The sequence below is a fragment of the Dreissena polymorpha genome, chromosome 14 (genome assembly GCF_020536995.1).
Source record: "Dreissena polymorpha isolate Duluth1 chromosome 14, UMN_Dpol_1.0, whole genome shotgun sequence".
NCBI lineage: Eukaryota > Metazoa > Mollusca > Bivalvia > Myida > Dreissenidae > Dreissena > Dreissena polymorpha.
This window is the reverse complement of record NC_068368.1, coordinates 32,981,242-32,997,072: the sequence shown is the minus strand read 5'-3', so window position 1 is coordinate 32,997,072 and position 15,831 is coordinate 32,981,242.

Sequence of the window (15,831 nt, the reverse complement as noted above, 5' to 3'; positions counted from 1 at the left end):
GAAGCAGACGACCACATATTTTTATTAATACCTGTGTTTGTTGTTAAACCGATTAAAACTGAAGGATTTTTTACTGTCTGTATGCGTATTTTTTTCAAATACGACCAAATATTAGTCGCAATATTATTATTTTATTATTTAGAACGAACGGCGACATTTTGTTTGAAATTGGCGAACGACCATTCTCGAGTTATAGTCGAACGACCATACACTGTATGCTTGACATATGTATGCATGCAATGAAATGTATATTTCAGATGGTTCAATCAAACCCACAGATATGCCGCTATTGTGGCAACGTTCTTAAAAGCAAGTCGTCTCTTTGCCAGCATGAGATGAGTCACACAGGGAATGGGTAGGGATATACCTGCTGCGATAAAGTGTACTTCAGCAAGGCGAATCTGAACAGGCACAGGTGCAATAATTTTCATACATTGAATTATTTTTGTCAGAAAGTGTATTTAATACAAACATATTTTGTTTAGTTCTTTCTTCTTTTTAATGCCTATTTAACCCTGATGAAATTTTACAAATTAGAGGTACAAAATCGACACAGCAGAGATGGGTGCTTATCCTATAAAAATATTGTATTTAATAACTGGTTTATCATGTCACATGAAAAAAGTCTTACTTGCTTATGTTTGCAATGGGATCAACATGGGTTTAATAAGCAGCTTGTAGTAATGATAGTTTACTCCATATGATTAATACTGAATATTTTTCAAAATGGCTTTATTTTTTATCATTGCTCAGTACGCACTTTTCCGTAATTCCATTTTGTTGTGCCATATATTTGATATTCGCATTTTTATTTTTAGTGCTTCTCTTTCAAAAATGTCATTGTTTTCCTCGTTATTGTCGTGGTTCACTGATTCTTCGGGTTTCGGTATATTTGATAAATTTCACTTACAGCTGATATTATGTCAGCAACAAGAAACAGCAACCACAATATTCGACATTGCTAAATTCAATTCCAATGATAATTCCAAAACAGAAAAAAAGGAAAACCTAATGAAAATATAGATAAGAAATCAGTACGAGAAAGGGCCGTCTTGAATGACTTCAGGATACAAACAGAATTGCAGTCATTACGTGCGTCTTCAAACTGAAAAATTCAAGCGGATCGACGAGGAAATTTTCAAAATAATCCAATCAAAATGCAACGGAAGAACAGCATGGGCACTGATAGAACTTTGGAAAACCTAACCTCAACGCAATGAAGAAATTTCACATAAAAGATGGGGAAACAATGAAAAATGGCTATCAAAATACGAAGAAGAATTCATTAAGGAACATAAAAATAAAAATCCATTCTTCAAGACAAGACTTCCGAAACAAAACTCAACCCTTTTCATATGCTGATGTTGTACGAAAAAAATACGACGAACTACCAAAATCTGGAGACGAAATACAACTATAACAGCCAAGAAAAAAACAACAATAAACAACATTCGCAAAGAAGAAGCCTGCAACGAAATCAAACGAGCTATTTACAAAATAGAGATGTGGAAAGTATTGTTAGAGAAGTTCTTGTGAAAATTAATAATACCGATAAAGAATTACGCAACAATTTCCAAAGAATAAATTTCACTTCAAACAGACGCAATTTTAGAGGTAACACAAGGTCTTCATACAACAAAAACTATAGAAACAAAAACAATAAGAGCGACAACAAATTCCAAAACAACGACGACGAAACAAGCGAAATAAACATTGCTTTTTTAGAAGAAGGCACGGAGTGGAGCAGTCCGACATAGAATCTTTAGGTAACCTAACTGAAAATTCCTAATTATTTACAATTTTTTTTACAATTTTTCAAAAAGAATATTAACTCAGACTGAAATTGATGTCTTATTGAGGGGTTTTAAATTTGCACCAACACCTTAATATAAAAATGATTCTTATGATCAAATTAAAGATGTAGATGATTTTCATAGATCATTTAGACTTGAAGAATTTTTTAATAATAATGATCATAATAATACAAACAATGCCATTGTAAAAAATCAAACGTCATTTTATCCACCTAAACATACACTGGACCAATATATAAATGTTACTCGAACACTTCGCCTTCAACATTCTCAAATGGAAAATGACACTTAACATAACATATCATTAAAGAAAGTAAAGCTATAGATTCATTAGCAGAAGACAAATCCATAACTATTAAGGAAGCAGATAAGTGTGGTGAATTGTTATAATGAATACAGATTTTTATAACTGTTACAGAAAATTGTTTACAATGCTAAATGACGTTGAATATTATAAACAAATCCCAGATAATGGTAGTCAAATAACGCTTTACAAAATACGCAACTTGTTAAAAGCAAATAATAAACTAACTAAACAGGAAAAATATTTCTTATTAAAATTCGAATGGAAAACAAGTCTGTGTTATAGTCTTCCAAAAATTCATAAAAGTAAAATCATTCAGGATGTAAATAAAAAAAGTAATTTTGAATATATCGAGTAAATGGATCCAGACGATTTAAGCTTACGCCCTAATAGTCGCTGGAACTAACTGTGAAACAAGTCGTTTACGTTCTTTATTATATATCTTGTTAAAACCGTTTGTAAGATATGTCAATAGCAATATAACACATAAAATAGTTTTCCTAAAACATATACCTTCACAAGTTTCAGAGTCAAGTACATTAGTATCATTTGATGTAATTAATTTATATTCTAATATACCGCATACTCTTGGTTTAGAAGCTATTAATTATTGGATTCAAAAATATCCCGATTCGGTTAATGAAAGATTTTCACAAAGGTTTATAAAAGAACGCATAAAAATAATACTTGAAAATAATAACTTCAACTTTTATGACAAGCACTACAACCAATCTAAAGGAACTGCTAATGGGTACTAAATTCGCGCCAACATATGCTACATTGGTGATGGGATTTTTAGAACAAAAATTATATGCACAAATTGGATCAATTGATAATGATGAATTTCTTTCTTTTATTAAAACATATTGGAACAGATTTCTAGACGATTGCTTCATTTTCTGGATTCGATTCCCCCATGAACTTCTAAGCTTTTATACTATTCTAAACAACTTACATTCGGATATCAAGTTTACAATGCAAACAAGCACTCTTGAGTTGCCATTTCTTGATATATTGATTATAAAAAACAATACTGAAATTAATACTGATATATATTACAAAGAAACTGATTCTAAACAATATCTTAATATTACCTCGTGTCATAATAAACACACAAAGATAAATATTCCTTTCACGTTAGCGAACGGATTTGTACCATAGTTTCGAATGATACACTTAAATTAAAACGTTTAAATGAACTTGAGCATTCAATTTTACAATGAAAATATCCAAAATCTATTATAAATACAGGTATTAAAAAGCACTTTCCATCCCTAAACACGAATTACTTTAAACATCAACACAAAAAGACAAGAGTTATATAATTCCATTTATTTCAACACAAAATCCAAAAAATAAAGAACTGTTTGGCGTATTAAAAAACAACATTGACATTTTAAAAACGGACCCGGTTATGAATAAAATAATTTCAGATCAGACAATAATAAAATGTAAGCGACAGCCACCTAATTTAAAACGTCTGTTAACCAAATCTTACTTTTCATCTCAAGAGCCAAGGGTATCCAAATGTAATGACTCTTTATGCGCCCTTTGTGGTTATTTAATTGAAGGAAATTCTTTTGATTTAAATGGCAAAGTGTTGAAAATAAAAAGGAATATGTCATGTGGTATACAAAATGTGATTTATGTATTAGTATACACATCCCAGGAAACCCGATACCTTGCGGGTCGTGTAATACCATAGGGGACAGTGCTGTGCATTTTGGCATGAACTTACATAAGGTAAGTAAATTGGAAAAAATAAATTTTTCAAAGTCCAATTTGAAACATCTGTGTATTAACATTAATAACAAAGTTATTGGCCTACATGTACAAAAAAATTCTGACTAATTTTCTTTAAAAAATGAGCGAAATGTGGCTCCCTGAAGCTGAAGATCGGGCAAAACGGGCCATGTTCAGGCGTTTAGGGGAGAAAAAAACTGCTTTAATTTATAAGCCACTACCATCATTAAAGGATTTATACAAACCTTTCACGTGTCTGCCATAACCTCTCAGTAGGGTTTCTCCAGAAAACTATTTATAGTGGAGAAATGTGCGGTCTGTCCTGTTCTGTTTTGCTCTGTAAAAAAATAGGGATATTTTGATCAGATGATCAGAGTTAGTTTAACACCGCCTTATGTAAAATAGTAGGGATCATTTGTTCGGGATGATGTTGGGTTTACACCGCCAAAGCTACTTGCTCTTTTCGGATCAGACGGTAATTGAAAGGTTCGTAAAAAAATTCCTTAACAATGTTGGCAAAAATAATTTAAGCCCACCCACCACTAACCCACAAATTTATGTTATATCATGTTTAATTCCAATTGTTGCTTTGGTGCTCTCGTGTGTTTTATGTTTCAGTTTCCATGATTTTATGCTCATGTAGTCGGAACGTCGTGGTTCCCACATACACGCTAACACCAACGTCATGATTCCCAAATACAGTTTGTGCGGCGGACAGCGACCTCACAACATAACATTTTTATACTTAAGTTGATATTATAATAGTTAAAATTGGCATTGATGCCTGCTTCCCACGGTCAGCCACAGATCAAACTATCATTCTGCAATTTAGCTAATCTTGGTCTAATTTGAATACTTAAAATTCAGTTGCCGTATATTTGAAGTTAGCCTTTTGTGATAGTTTTGTATTTGAAGTTAGCCTCAGTTGGGCATATAATTTTCGAGTTAGCCTTTGTGGCATTAACTGATATTCAGTTGCCGTAAATTTGAAGTTAGCCTTTTGTGACAGTTTTAAATTTGAAGTTATCCTCAGTTGGGCATATACTTTTAAAGTTAGCCTTTGTGGCTTTAACTGTTTGCTGGTAGGTTGTCCTAAAAGGCACAATTTGCTCGGCGACCTGTTGAATCGAAGTTGTGATCAACACGATGAGTACGGGAACCATGGCCACAAGTCCAAACCGGGGAACAAGACAGTCTATTCAAAATTAAATGTTAAATATTCAGTGAATAAATATGTTTGCAATGGTATAATGTTTTATGTGCTTTTAAGGTCGATTAGATGTCGAGCAACGAAATTGCTTGGGTGAAATCCGAATATACAAAATAGTAAAATTTAGCTTAGAAATAAGCATGCAAGATTTCTTGTTTGGTCTTACAGGATATCACCGGGTAATCGGTTGTCATCCAATCTCCCAATAACAAAGATTGGCTTTTTATTCACACGTGTTGTATCGGTTAATTGTGTAACAGCAAGTTTATTTGAATTTTAGGCCGTTGATTTTCTTGCGAACAACTTATATTAGTACCAAACATTTCTAGTCAGTTCGCTCTTAAATACGATACACATGATAAGTGATAACTGCCGCATCTGCCGCATCTGCACTATCCTCCGCATCCGCAAGAGAAAGAGTTGTATAATTTATGCAAGAGGTTTGAGTTCTTCAACTATATTAATTCACAAATTGACACTTAATTGAGTATCGTATTAAATGGAATATTTTTGAACGGAACGTATATATATAAAAAAATAACACTGTTTGTATTATACGTGTCGCAGAAGAGATTGTTAATGAAAGATGAAAATATTCCACTATATATCTGTTGCGTCTTAATGACGTAGTATTTTTGCTCTGCACAGGTCATTCATATTCTGAGGCTATTAATAGATGCGGAAAATAATACTGCTGTTCATAAACAAGTATTTTTTTGTGGGATGTTTCGTTACCTCGTTTAAAGTACAAGCTACTACAGCGGGGTTAAATTTGATATTTCTGGGAAACGTTCTTTTGTTCTCAACATAATGCGGCGATCTTTTGTATTCACGGGTGCTAGCAACGCAACAGTAGACATTTAAGTATGTTTATATTCACAGTTATCAATTTATAAACATTGAACATGAGTTATATTTACTGTAAAGTATAGGCATTTATTGCATTTGGTTGATAATACATTATAGGTTTATAAAACACTGTTTCTATAAAGTTAATTTGGCGTTTGAAATTTATCAGAACGATTATAAATGACATGAAGAAATCCCGTTGCGATTTTAATTAAACATAACATTTATATATGAATAATGAAACATTATATGGTGAGTTATCTCGTACATTGTCAAAACTGAATCTTTTCCGCGAGGTATTAATATTGTGTCCGCTGCACATTTAATGACTATCTAGGGTATATACGATGAAGATCTAGCGCGTAAAAATGCGCTCATATGTTTACATGTGATGAATATATAGATCACAATTTATTACATAATTTTGTTAATTAAATTAATATGACGGCATTTTTTGCGAATATAAATTCAACAATTTTATGATAGAGAACCTTGTAAACATACATTTTCTAAAAGGCCATTACACACTTAGTCGCTTTCAGCAATGTAATTTACAAAACTAGAGAGAACTCGACACTCATAAACATCGACTGTTTGTTTAAACTTTTAAGGAGTGTAGCCCGTTTCAGCGCAATAATGTCCGCTTTAGTCTCTAACTGTCAAAGATATCCGTGTTTTACAGTTAAACACCTATGCTTACCCTATTGATATCTCACAACATAAAACAAGATCAAATGTCTTATGTTGTCAGCAAGACTTTAAGTACAATAAGTATATTTGTTTAGAGAGTAAATAAATAAAATGTTCACCATCCTCCCTAGCTCCCTAACCCCCCCCCAAAAAAAAAAACTTACAACCAAATTGACTTTTTTTCAAAAATGACGTATGGACATATTTATCTACAAATTAATGAATCTCATCTCTCATACGGCAAAATGGTATAGTTGTATCTACGAAGAACGTAGTTACACCGTCAAAATGTCATTTTCTACTCGCTTGCACAAGTTGTTCGCGCATTGTAACATTCCTCCATGTTTTTCGGAACACATGCCAACATGAGCTTGCGACATAAGTGTCGCCCTCGGATCTCTTACGAGATGAACAATTTTTAGATTTGGAAACATGCCAAGCAAATGTCTTACGGAACTCATTTCCAGTCGAATTGTTTTTACGATTCTGAACGACGATTCTGTGCATGCGGTTTGTAGCTGTTTCGCGCACATTTTTATTGCTTCTGATTTATTTAACGTTTTTACTTGCTCTGTTAAACACAGCTGGGAATATTCTTGATTTTATTCCAATGTCTGAAACCGAAAATATACATTTAAGCTCAGACACATGTATTTATGTATTTCACGGTATATACATGAATATTAATAAGATATCTTTCTTGAATAATCTTGTTAATTATTTAAAGGCGACTGTTAAGAGCTCTGACTTATTGACATCTGCCAGTCGACTAAAACAAACTTTTAGTTTGCGAGACAAATTTGATTTCATGTAGTCAAACTAAATTCCAACATGACCAATTATCAGCTACATTGCACATTAGCGTAGCAACTATATGACACAATATAGCAGTAAAATAGTCATATTGAATCTTCCTCTATATAATGAGTGTTTCTTTCTGGCGGCCGTTGTTCACATGATATTGTCATTCAAGTAATCCTTATTTCAATTTCATAATGCTGAGGAAGTGTAATTAAATGAATACAACTTAATAAATTTAAAGAATAAATCTGATATATTCAATGGTATCACTGTACAATTATAATACACGCTACTTCTCTGTTCTAACCTGAAGGGTGAACACTTGTGGTTCATTAAATTAACAAAGATATATACAGTTCAAATCGATGGAAATTTTTATGGAACAGCAGACAGAAAAATTAACCAACCAGCTCACCAATTAATGTTTTGACTCCAACATACCCCGCTTTACTACTGTGTTTGTTGTGCTTTAGTTCTTTGATCAGACACCGTTTGAACTTGGGAGCGTAAATGTACTGTGTGTTAGTTCGATAATTAATTAGTTGAAACGTAATTTTTATGAAACATACGATTCCCGAATAACGAAAACTGTTAACGATATTCCTATAAAACTTTCAGAAAGTGAATGTACATTTTCCGTAGTATAAAATCGCTGAAATAAATATGATTATAATTAAATAGTATGAACATATATGCATGTTTTATTGTGTAAATCGAGGTCTAAATAAACTATTTTAATTTAAATAGTTACTCATAACTCTATCTTTAAAGCGCCATAGTTGGCAAGCTCATGACGTCACACGTTAACCTATCGTAAAGCTCTCGGACAGCCTCCTCGGCGAAATCATAGGGAGGAAATCTGAAAGTATAAGAAGGAAAATTGGTGTTTCGTTGAAACACCTGAATTAATAATATTGTATCAATGAACTAATGCCGCATATGGTTTAAGTAAGATAAAGAGATAACTCAATCATAAAAGATGCCGTTTGCAACGTTTTGGTTCATCAACGTTTTTTTTTAAATATTGTTAGATGATGCGTATATTATAAGAACATATACATATTGTTCATGAGTGATAGTACACTTATTTACTTATAAACATATATGCCTTACAATTATCACAACATGCATTAAGAAAGCGAACACAGCGTGTTCTTATGTGTTGGTATTCCTGACCATATTCCAATTTGCTGTGATGACATTATAATTTAGAGTGTTACACAATACAGGTAATGCTTTTTCGTGTGTAAAACAAAGCTGTATCGGTGTACATGTAAATAGGGTACACCCGTACTAAGAAACAACGTTAACAATTCATTAACAACGATTTTGCTTCCACTGGTTCTGATGAGTCTGCTGTCGAAATGTGTGCTCAGTTGACAACTTCAATGAACAACACTTCAGTGAAAGACGCCATTGTGATAAATAAGTTTATATAAATATAACCAAACTCTTCTCTCTGAACCTCGATTTCGTAATTCCCAATTTGAATAAATGTTTGGCATCCAGCACGTTCATATTGCTAGCGGTGCATAAGCACTTCATGTTCAAATTGTGATTTAAGAAACTAGAAAATCTATTGAACGTCTTTATAGTAATTGATGTCAGCGAAGTGCTCACTTTTGAGGATCGTCTAAAACATTTGAAACAAAAATTTGTCAGACAAGTGCATATTAATGGAGGATATTAAAAAGGCTATACAAAGTATCATCAATCGTTCTATTTACATCTATTTGCAAGTGCCAGGAAGCGTTTTTATATTTCTACCTTACATACATCAGTATCTATTTGCTGATATTTGCTTTCAATTATACTCAATTTACTGCAGTGTCAATATGACCGAATAGCTTTTGCAAACAGCTGGCGAGCGAACAAATTATTCATGTCGCAAATGGGTTATTCCAATGTTATATGCGCAGTAATATTAAAGACGTGTAATGTTTCCATTTAAGTATTTATGATGTTGGTTACATAGATTATGAGTATTATGCATATACATTCAATCTTCAATCTGTAATTCATGCTGTATGATATGTTCTTAAATCATGTTAACAGAAAGGGATTTTGTTGGAACTTCGTTTTTGTTTAATTCGCCTCGCCTAACAAAAGTTTATCTTAAATGTTCAGTAATATTCAAAGTAATTATTAGAATTTGTTGTCGCTTTTAAACAAACAATACGATGACACAATTTTCAGTTTTATTTACACGTGTTTGTTTTGATGTTTAATCCAGGCACACATTCTTGGAATTGCAACTTCAAAATATAAAATAGGCATAAAACAGCCAGTACCATACAGCGCAGAAACATTTGTTAAAGTTGTTTAAGACTTTGGATTATTGTAGTTATTAAGTGTACGGTTTGCTCAATACATAAAGAAAGTGTCAGATACATTTGTTTACCAGAAAACACAATAAATGCAATGCAGGAGCCAAACGAAATACAGTCAAAGAAGGACTTTGAAATTAATGTTTTATTGTCCTATTCATTTGAAGTAAGATATGAAAAACATAATATTTTCTCAGTCCTTGAACATGTGTTGTCATTTTCTGTGTAAAGGATTGTAGCCAGGTGGTAATTGACAGAGTAACACATGTTTGAAAATAATAAAATGGTATTAAAAAGCCATTCGTTATCGGTATTTCATACTGACGCCCTTGTAATGACGTATGCAAACTGAAAAGAAAACGTGCCGTTCTAGCTTGGTGGCATATGTAAAGTATATGTTTATGCTGCGGTTATTCAAACAGGTGGAGCATAAGTAATTGATCGTTGCACTTTATATCCATAGATATGGCTAAGAGGTAACTGTTCAAGCTTCGGATTGTTTAAATTTGTATTTGTTGTAATCTGATTTTAATTATAATATATAAGCATAAAATGTTTATCACACTCAAATAAACTTTACCATTATCTACATCATATCATAACGTCATTTGTATAATAATAATGATGACATGCGTTGATACCAATCCCATATCAACATACACAGTCTATTGGCATTTTATATCAGTACTTCAATGAAAGACTTCATTGTTATAAAAATTGTAGATACAAATAATTATGAACCAAACTGTTCTGTCTAAACCTCGATTTCTTAATTCTAAATTTAGAAAAATATCTGGCATCCAGCAAGTTAAAATTTACTTCATATTTTGACATTCATAACGTTATTTTGCAATAATTCATAACGTTATTTATTAAACTGAAAATCGCCATGCGGTCCAAATTTTGACACTTAATTAATAAAGTTTGTTATTCTTTGAAAATTAATGTTTGATTGTCCTATTCATTTGAAGTAAGATATGAAAAACATAATATTTTCTCAAACATTTTTTATTTAATAAATTGGAAACAAAACAATAAAGTCGAATAGTCAACTAGTACTTGATTCTTTAGGAAAGAGTTGAGAATGGTTCCCGAACTTAGGACCTCCTGATTGCTTTTGGACAGCATATTAACTTCGCAACCTCGACATGGTTTCTTTAATAAAAGAAAATAGCCGTGAAAAATACATCAAGGTAATGGACTCATTTGCATTGGCTAGGAGAGCCGATATGTCAAACAATTTTAGATTTATTTATAAAAAAAACTCCTCGAGGGTATTAACTTTTTCTCACTAATTTTAGTTTGGTTATAATACTTAAGCCTGTTGTTCTATGCCAAACTGTTGTGCGATAAATAATCGAATTGTATGATTCGCGATATACCAAATCTCTCTCTAAACAAGTCTCACAAATATAATGATTACTTCTGAGATCCATTTGTCAGATCCAGAATTGTTGAATTACTCATTGCGTATTGAAGCATGTGAAACGGCTCATACACGTAGAGTGCCCCGTTTGCTTGTTGCATGATATCTCCTGTGAGGCTCGATCCCCTCCGCATGTACGTTATTATTAGCACGAGAGTGGGTGTCACATTATGTGTAAGCCTACCGTTCGCCTCTATATTAGACAGAAAAAGAAATGAAAAGTATAAAAGATAATGTAAGTATGCGCTTATTGTAGCAGTTACTTTGTAAGGGAAGGAATAATTGCCCGCAACCACAGTTGAATCAGTCCAGTCTACAATTAAACAACACAAGACATTGAAATTCGTAAACAGTTTAGGATGAACTAAAAACTATATCGTATTATATCGTATGAAGCATCATTTACGATCCTTAGCATTATGGCGATTCTATTGCATACCACAATGTTGTCGAAAACTTAAGCTTTAACCCTCGATATATAAGACAAATGCTGAAATAATAAATTGATAAGGTACAACTTATGCCAGCATAGACAGTTTAACAAGGTGTTTAACAACGAACACTATGATAAACCGGAATGTGCCAGCGTGGTTGCTCACATTACGATAAAGGTTGATAACATTAACCAGATAAAGGCGATGTGAATCAACTAAATAAGTCAATAATGCGTACGAATTGATTTATACTCTGCAATAAGCTAAGTATTTGGGAAAGAAAAAGCCAATAAAATTGCAGTAAAAAGAAAGTTGGCAGATTTACAATCATTCAAATGTGAGATGAATTATAAGCTTTTATTATCTGATCAAAACAATAATAACGTACAAACATGTTTGTGTCTACGGATACGATTTTTTTTATATCGGTGACCACGTTCAAACTTCACCCAGATTTTTACATGTAAAATTATATATATATATTAATTAAATGCATGAATTCTTGCTTACCTATTTTAAACTTGAAATATTCAATTGATCAGCGAGCGTTGCCACTTTAAAGGGGTCGTTTAAAACATAAAATCCCAAGTTCAAGACCCAACCCTAAAAAAGTTGTAAGTAAAACACGACGGAAAAGTGGATCCGTAATGGTCCTATATGACGCTCGAGAGAACAACGATATATTTATATGGAATGTTAAACGACAGTACAATTTACATCGAGCCGTTTCTACCATAAAGACATACTAAAATACACGTAATACAATCGACATGGTTTCCAGTAAAAAATGTAAATAAACTTGGTTGAAAATGATGCCATTTAAAATGAATTAAATATATTTTGTTATACGTTTCTTAAATGTTTCTGTAAAGTAGACATACATTGGCATCGGCTTTTCACTAGTCGCTATGTGTAACGTTTTAAACATAATCATATTAATTAAAAGAACTGTAAAATACATATAATATATCCAGATAACATACTTATTCAACATAATTATCATCCATTATTAAGCAAAGACAGACCGTTTAGATATATACAAATATACATCAGCGCATGAATGGTTTTCATATATTTATTTCACAGGCCATGCGTAAGTACTTTGACCGCACCTACATGTATTGTTTAGGTTAAAAAATGTATAAAGTACATGTCATCATACGCGTTGATTAGTCATATACGAAACCAATAAACTACAATAGTTTGTATCACTAGCATAGTTCATAACACGGCCAAGGACCTCTCGGTATCGTTTTTTCGTTCGTATAACACCAATAATCGTTTACGTATGAATCTCTTTATAAGATGAGAAATAGGGTGACATCTGTAATCTATTGCAAATGCTAGATCAAAAACTATTCCTATTATTTAGGTCTCATATCACAAGCCTATCCTACGCCTTTCATTAAGATTACTATATGTTCTTCCTTCAAACAACAACTAACACCGTATTGTGGTGTTGGCAATCTTGCCCAATCATTTTATTAAGACTAATTAATGTACTTCTTATTTTTAATGACAAATCCTGTTGATATATGTTGTTAATTGTGTTAGTTTATTATTGTATTGGGCCTAGTCTAGTACCAATTATGTGACTCTCGCACGCCTAGATACATGTAGTGGTAAGATGATTATACAATCCACATGGTTTTGATAATTGTAACAATTTTGATGTTAACGTGGTTAGGTAATGTTAATTCGCACCTTAATGTTTTGAAGTCCATATAACATCAGGACGATAACGTTTGCATACAGCACATTGCATATTTTAACATATTTGGTTATCATAGCTAAAAAAAACAATCTCGATCGTCATCTTTTTCAATTCATTAATAGTTCTTTTGCTATATTGAATTTGAAACTCGTTTGTCAAGAAAGTCAAGAGGACAATGAGGGCTCAGTTTTCGATGCCTGATTGTCACATCTTTTTTGTTATCGAACACGAAAGGACACGTGAGACTACGGTGGCATAGAGGTGACATTCACTCCTCTTTTTTAAATTGCACTCCTCATTTTCTATCTCGTGGCCACGACAAAAGAGCGGTGCAGTTAATAAAGGATGGGTGCATTAAACAAAAGAGGGGATTATTTTGAGATCTCGAGATCCCGAGTTAGTCAGCCAATCAAACTGTGTGTAACATGTTTAAATATTATGTACGTATATATATAGCTGGCCGAAGCGGGCTTGTAATGTGATGATTACTTCCCATTGTATAAAGATCACCAAGGACGACCATATGGAACAATTTGATTAGCTGACTAACTCGTGGCCACGAGTTAGCTAAGTTGGGATCTCGAGATCTCAAAATTCTCTCATCTTTTGTTTAATGCATCATTCCTTTATTTACTGCACTGCTCTTTTTTTAATTGCACTCCTCTTGTATTTAGTGTAGCACTCCTCTTCTTTCTATCTGGTACCCACGACATAGCTAACTCGTGGCCACGAGTTACTAACTCGTGGCCACGAGAAAGAAAAAAGAGGAGTGCAATTTAAAAATAGAGAAGTGAATGTCACCTCTATGCCACCGTACGAGACACAGCTGTCTAACATCTTTTTTGTTCATGCTCCATATATACTTATGCGTTTTAATATCCATCCGTGTACCGTTTGAATGCCCCAATGTCAGAAAAATAAATATAGTCGGCCTATTCATCCCTATTGTTTCCATCCAATTTTCGTATGACAAGTGAAGACAGTGTAAACTCTAAAACATTTTTTGTTGTTCATCATCGAATTCACAAATTAAATTTATATTTATTAAACTACAGGCAATATTAGCGGGGGTCTTTTTCAAAACTCCACCTCCTTTTGCACACCTCTGTTTATTTTCCAGTCATATACTATAGCGCCGCATCTCGACAAAAGTGGCTATAGCGCTGTTACATGTTTGTCTGAAACTTGCAGTGGTTGTTTGCTGTGTCTTAATTTACGAAAATCGGTAACCTGCCAAGCGGACCTCGTGGTTTATTAGCAATATTATTTCTTATCCTAGTATTTTGCTGTATCTTATGCGTGTGTATTTAATTTTGCGTTCGATTATTAAGGATGAAACCATTGAATGTGCGTCAATCATACTTCCCGTTATGATTTGTTGCATACAATATTGTATTTATAACGCAAACTTTTTGTACCGCATTGTTTTTCGACTGAAGCTTTTAAACGGTCCTTACGAATAGAGCGCCCCTGGAGCGTGGTATAAAATGTCAGCCGCTATATTCGAACCAGATCTCATGCATGTCATAACCAATACCAATGGCTATTCAGACTTCATATAGCTCGCCCTTTCATCTCTGAAAAATGCTTGCTTTTCATTCCTTACTGATATACTGATTCGTTTTAATGTGGCTATTCAAATGACCGTGGTTAACTATATACAACAATAAATCAATGCATTCAATGACGACATCATATTCAAGAGAACTCGTTTTGAGAGACAGGGCTTGTCACTGAGTTTCAGACCGGCAACACATTTTCATTTCACAACGCTGTTATTGTTATTAATTTGTAGAACTCAATTATTTTTTGCTCGATATTTAATATAACACTAAATTATATATAAGGTACGAAAGTCAGCTTTTCTTACCCGCCGATCGAGTAATATGAACACACATATTTAATGCAGTTAACATCCTTAAATTATATGCTTCTCTGCCAGTTTTACTAAAACGGCTCTTACAGAGCCTCAAACTGGTGTAAGAGGGGCGCCCAGATTATATCTGAACAAAAGTAATGACGCACAATAACTCTTGCAAAACAAGCTTTATTAAAAAAGGGTGCTCTCAATCTTCTCCTAAAGACACTAAAGGGCGTGTCCAGATGTGTGACGTGAGGCTCAGTCTTGAAGAAAAACCATTGACTTCCGACCTTCTGGAAACAGTTTCGGAACGTCATTTCATAGAAACGGCTGCAATATGGTATTGCTTATACACTTGCTATTAATTTATGGGTCTAAGTTGATTAAGTGAAAGTCGGTTTGCCACAATAAGAAACAGTAGCCCATGCAATGAAACCCTTGGCGTAAGGGTCCTGCTTGAAGCACATAAGCATGTTGCTAATATGTTTATCATGTATGAAAACTTAAAGTCGCCCGAAGGAACCATTTAACTTTCTATTTTTGTCGAAATAAAACGTTTGTCATCCTTAATAGTCTTAGCAAACAGTAATTGTAAAGTATTGCTATATTCACTCAACAACGATTAATATCACTAATATCTCTCTTTTAAATTAATTAA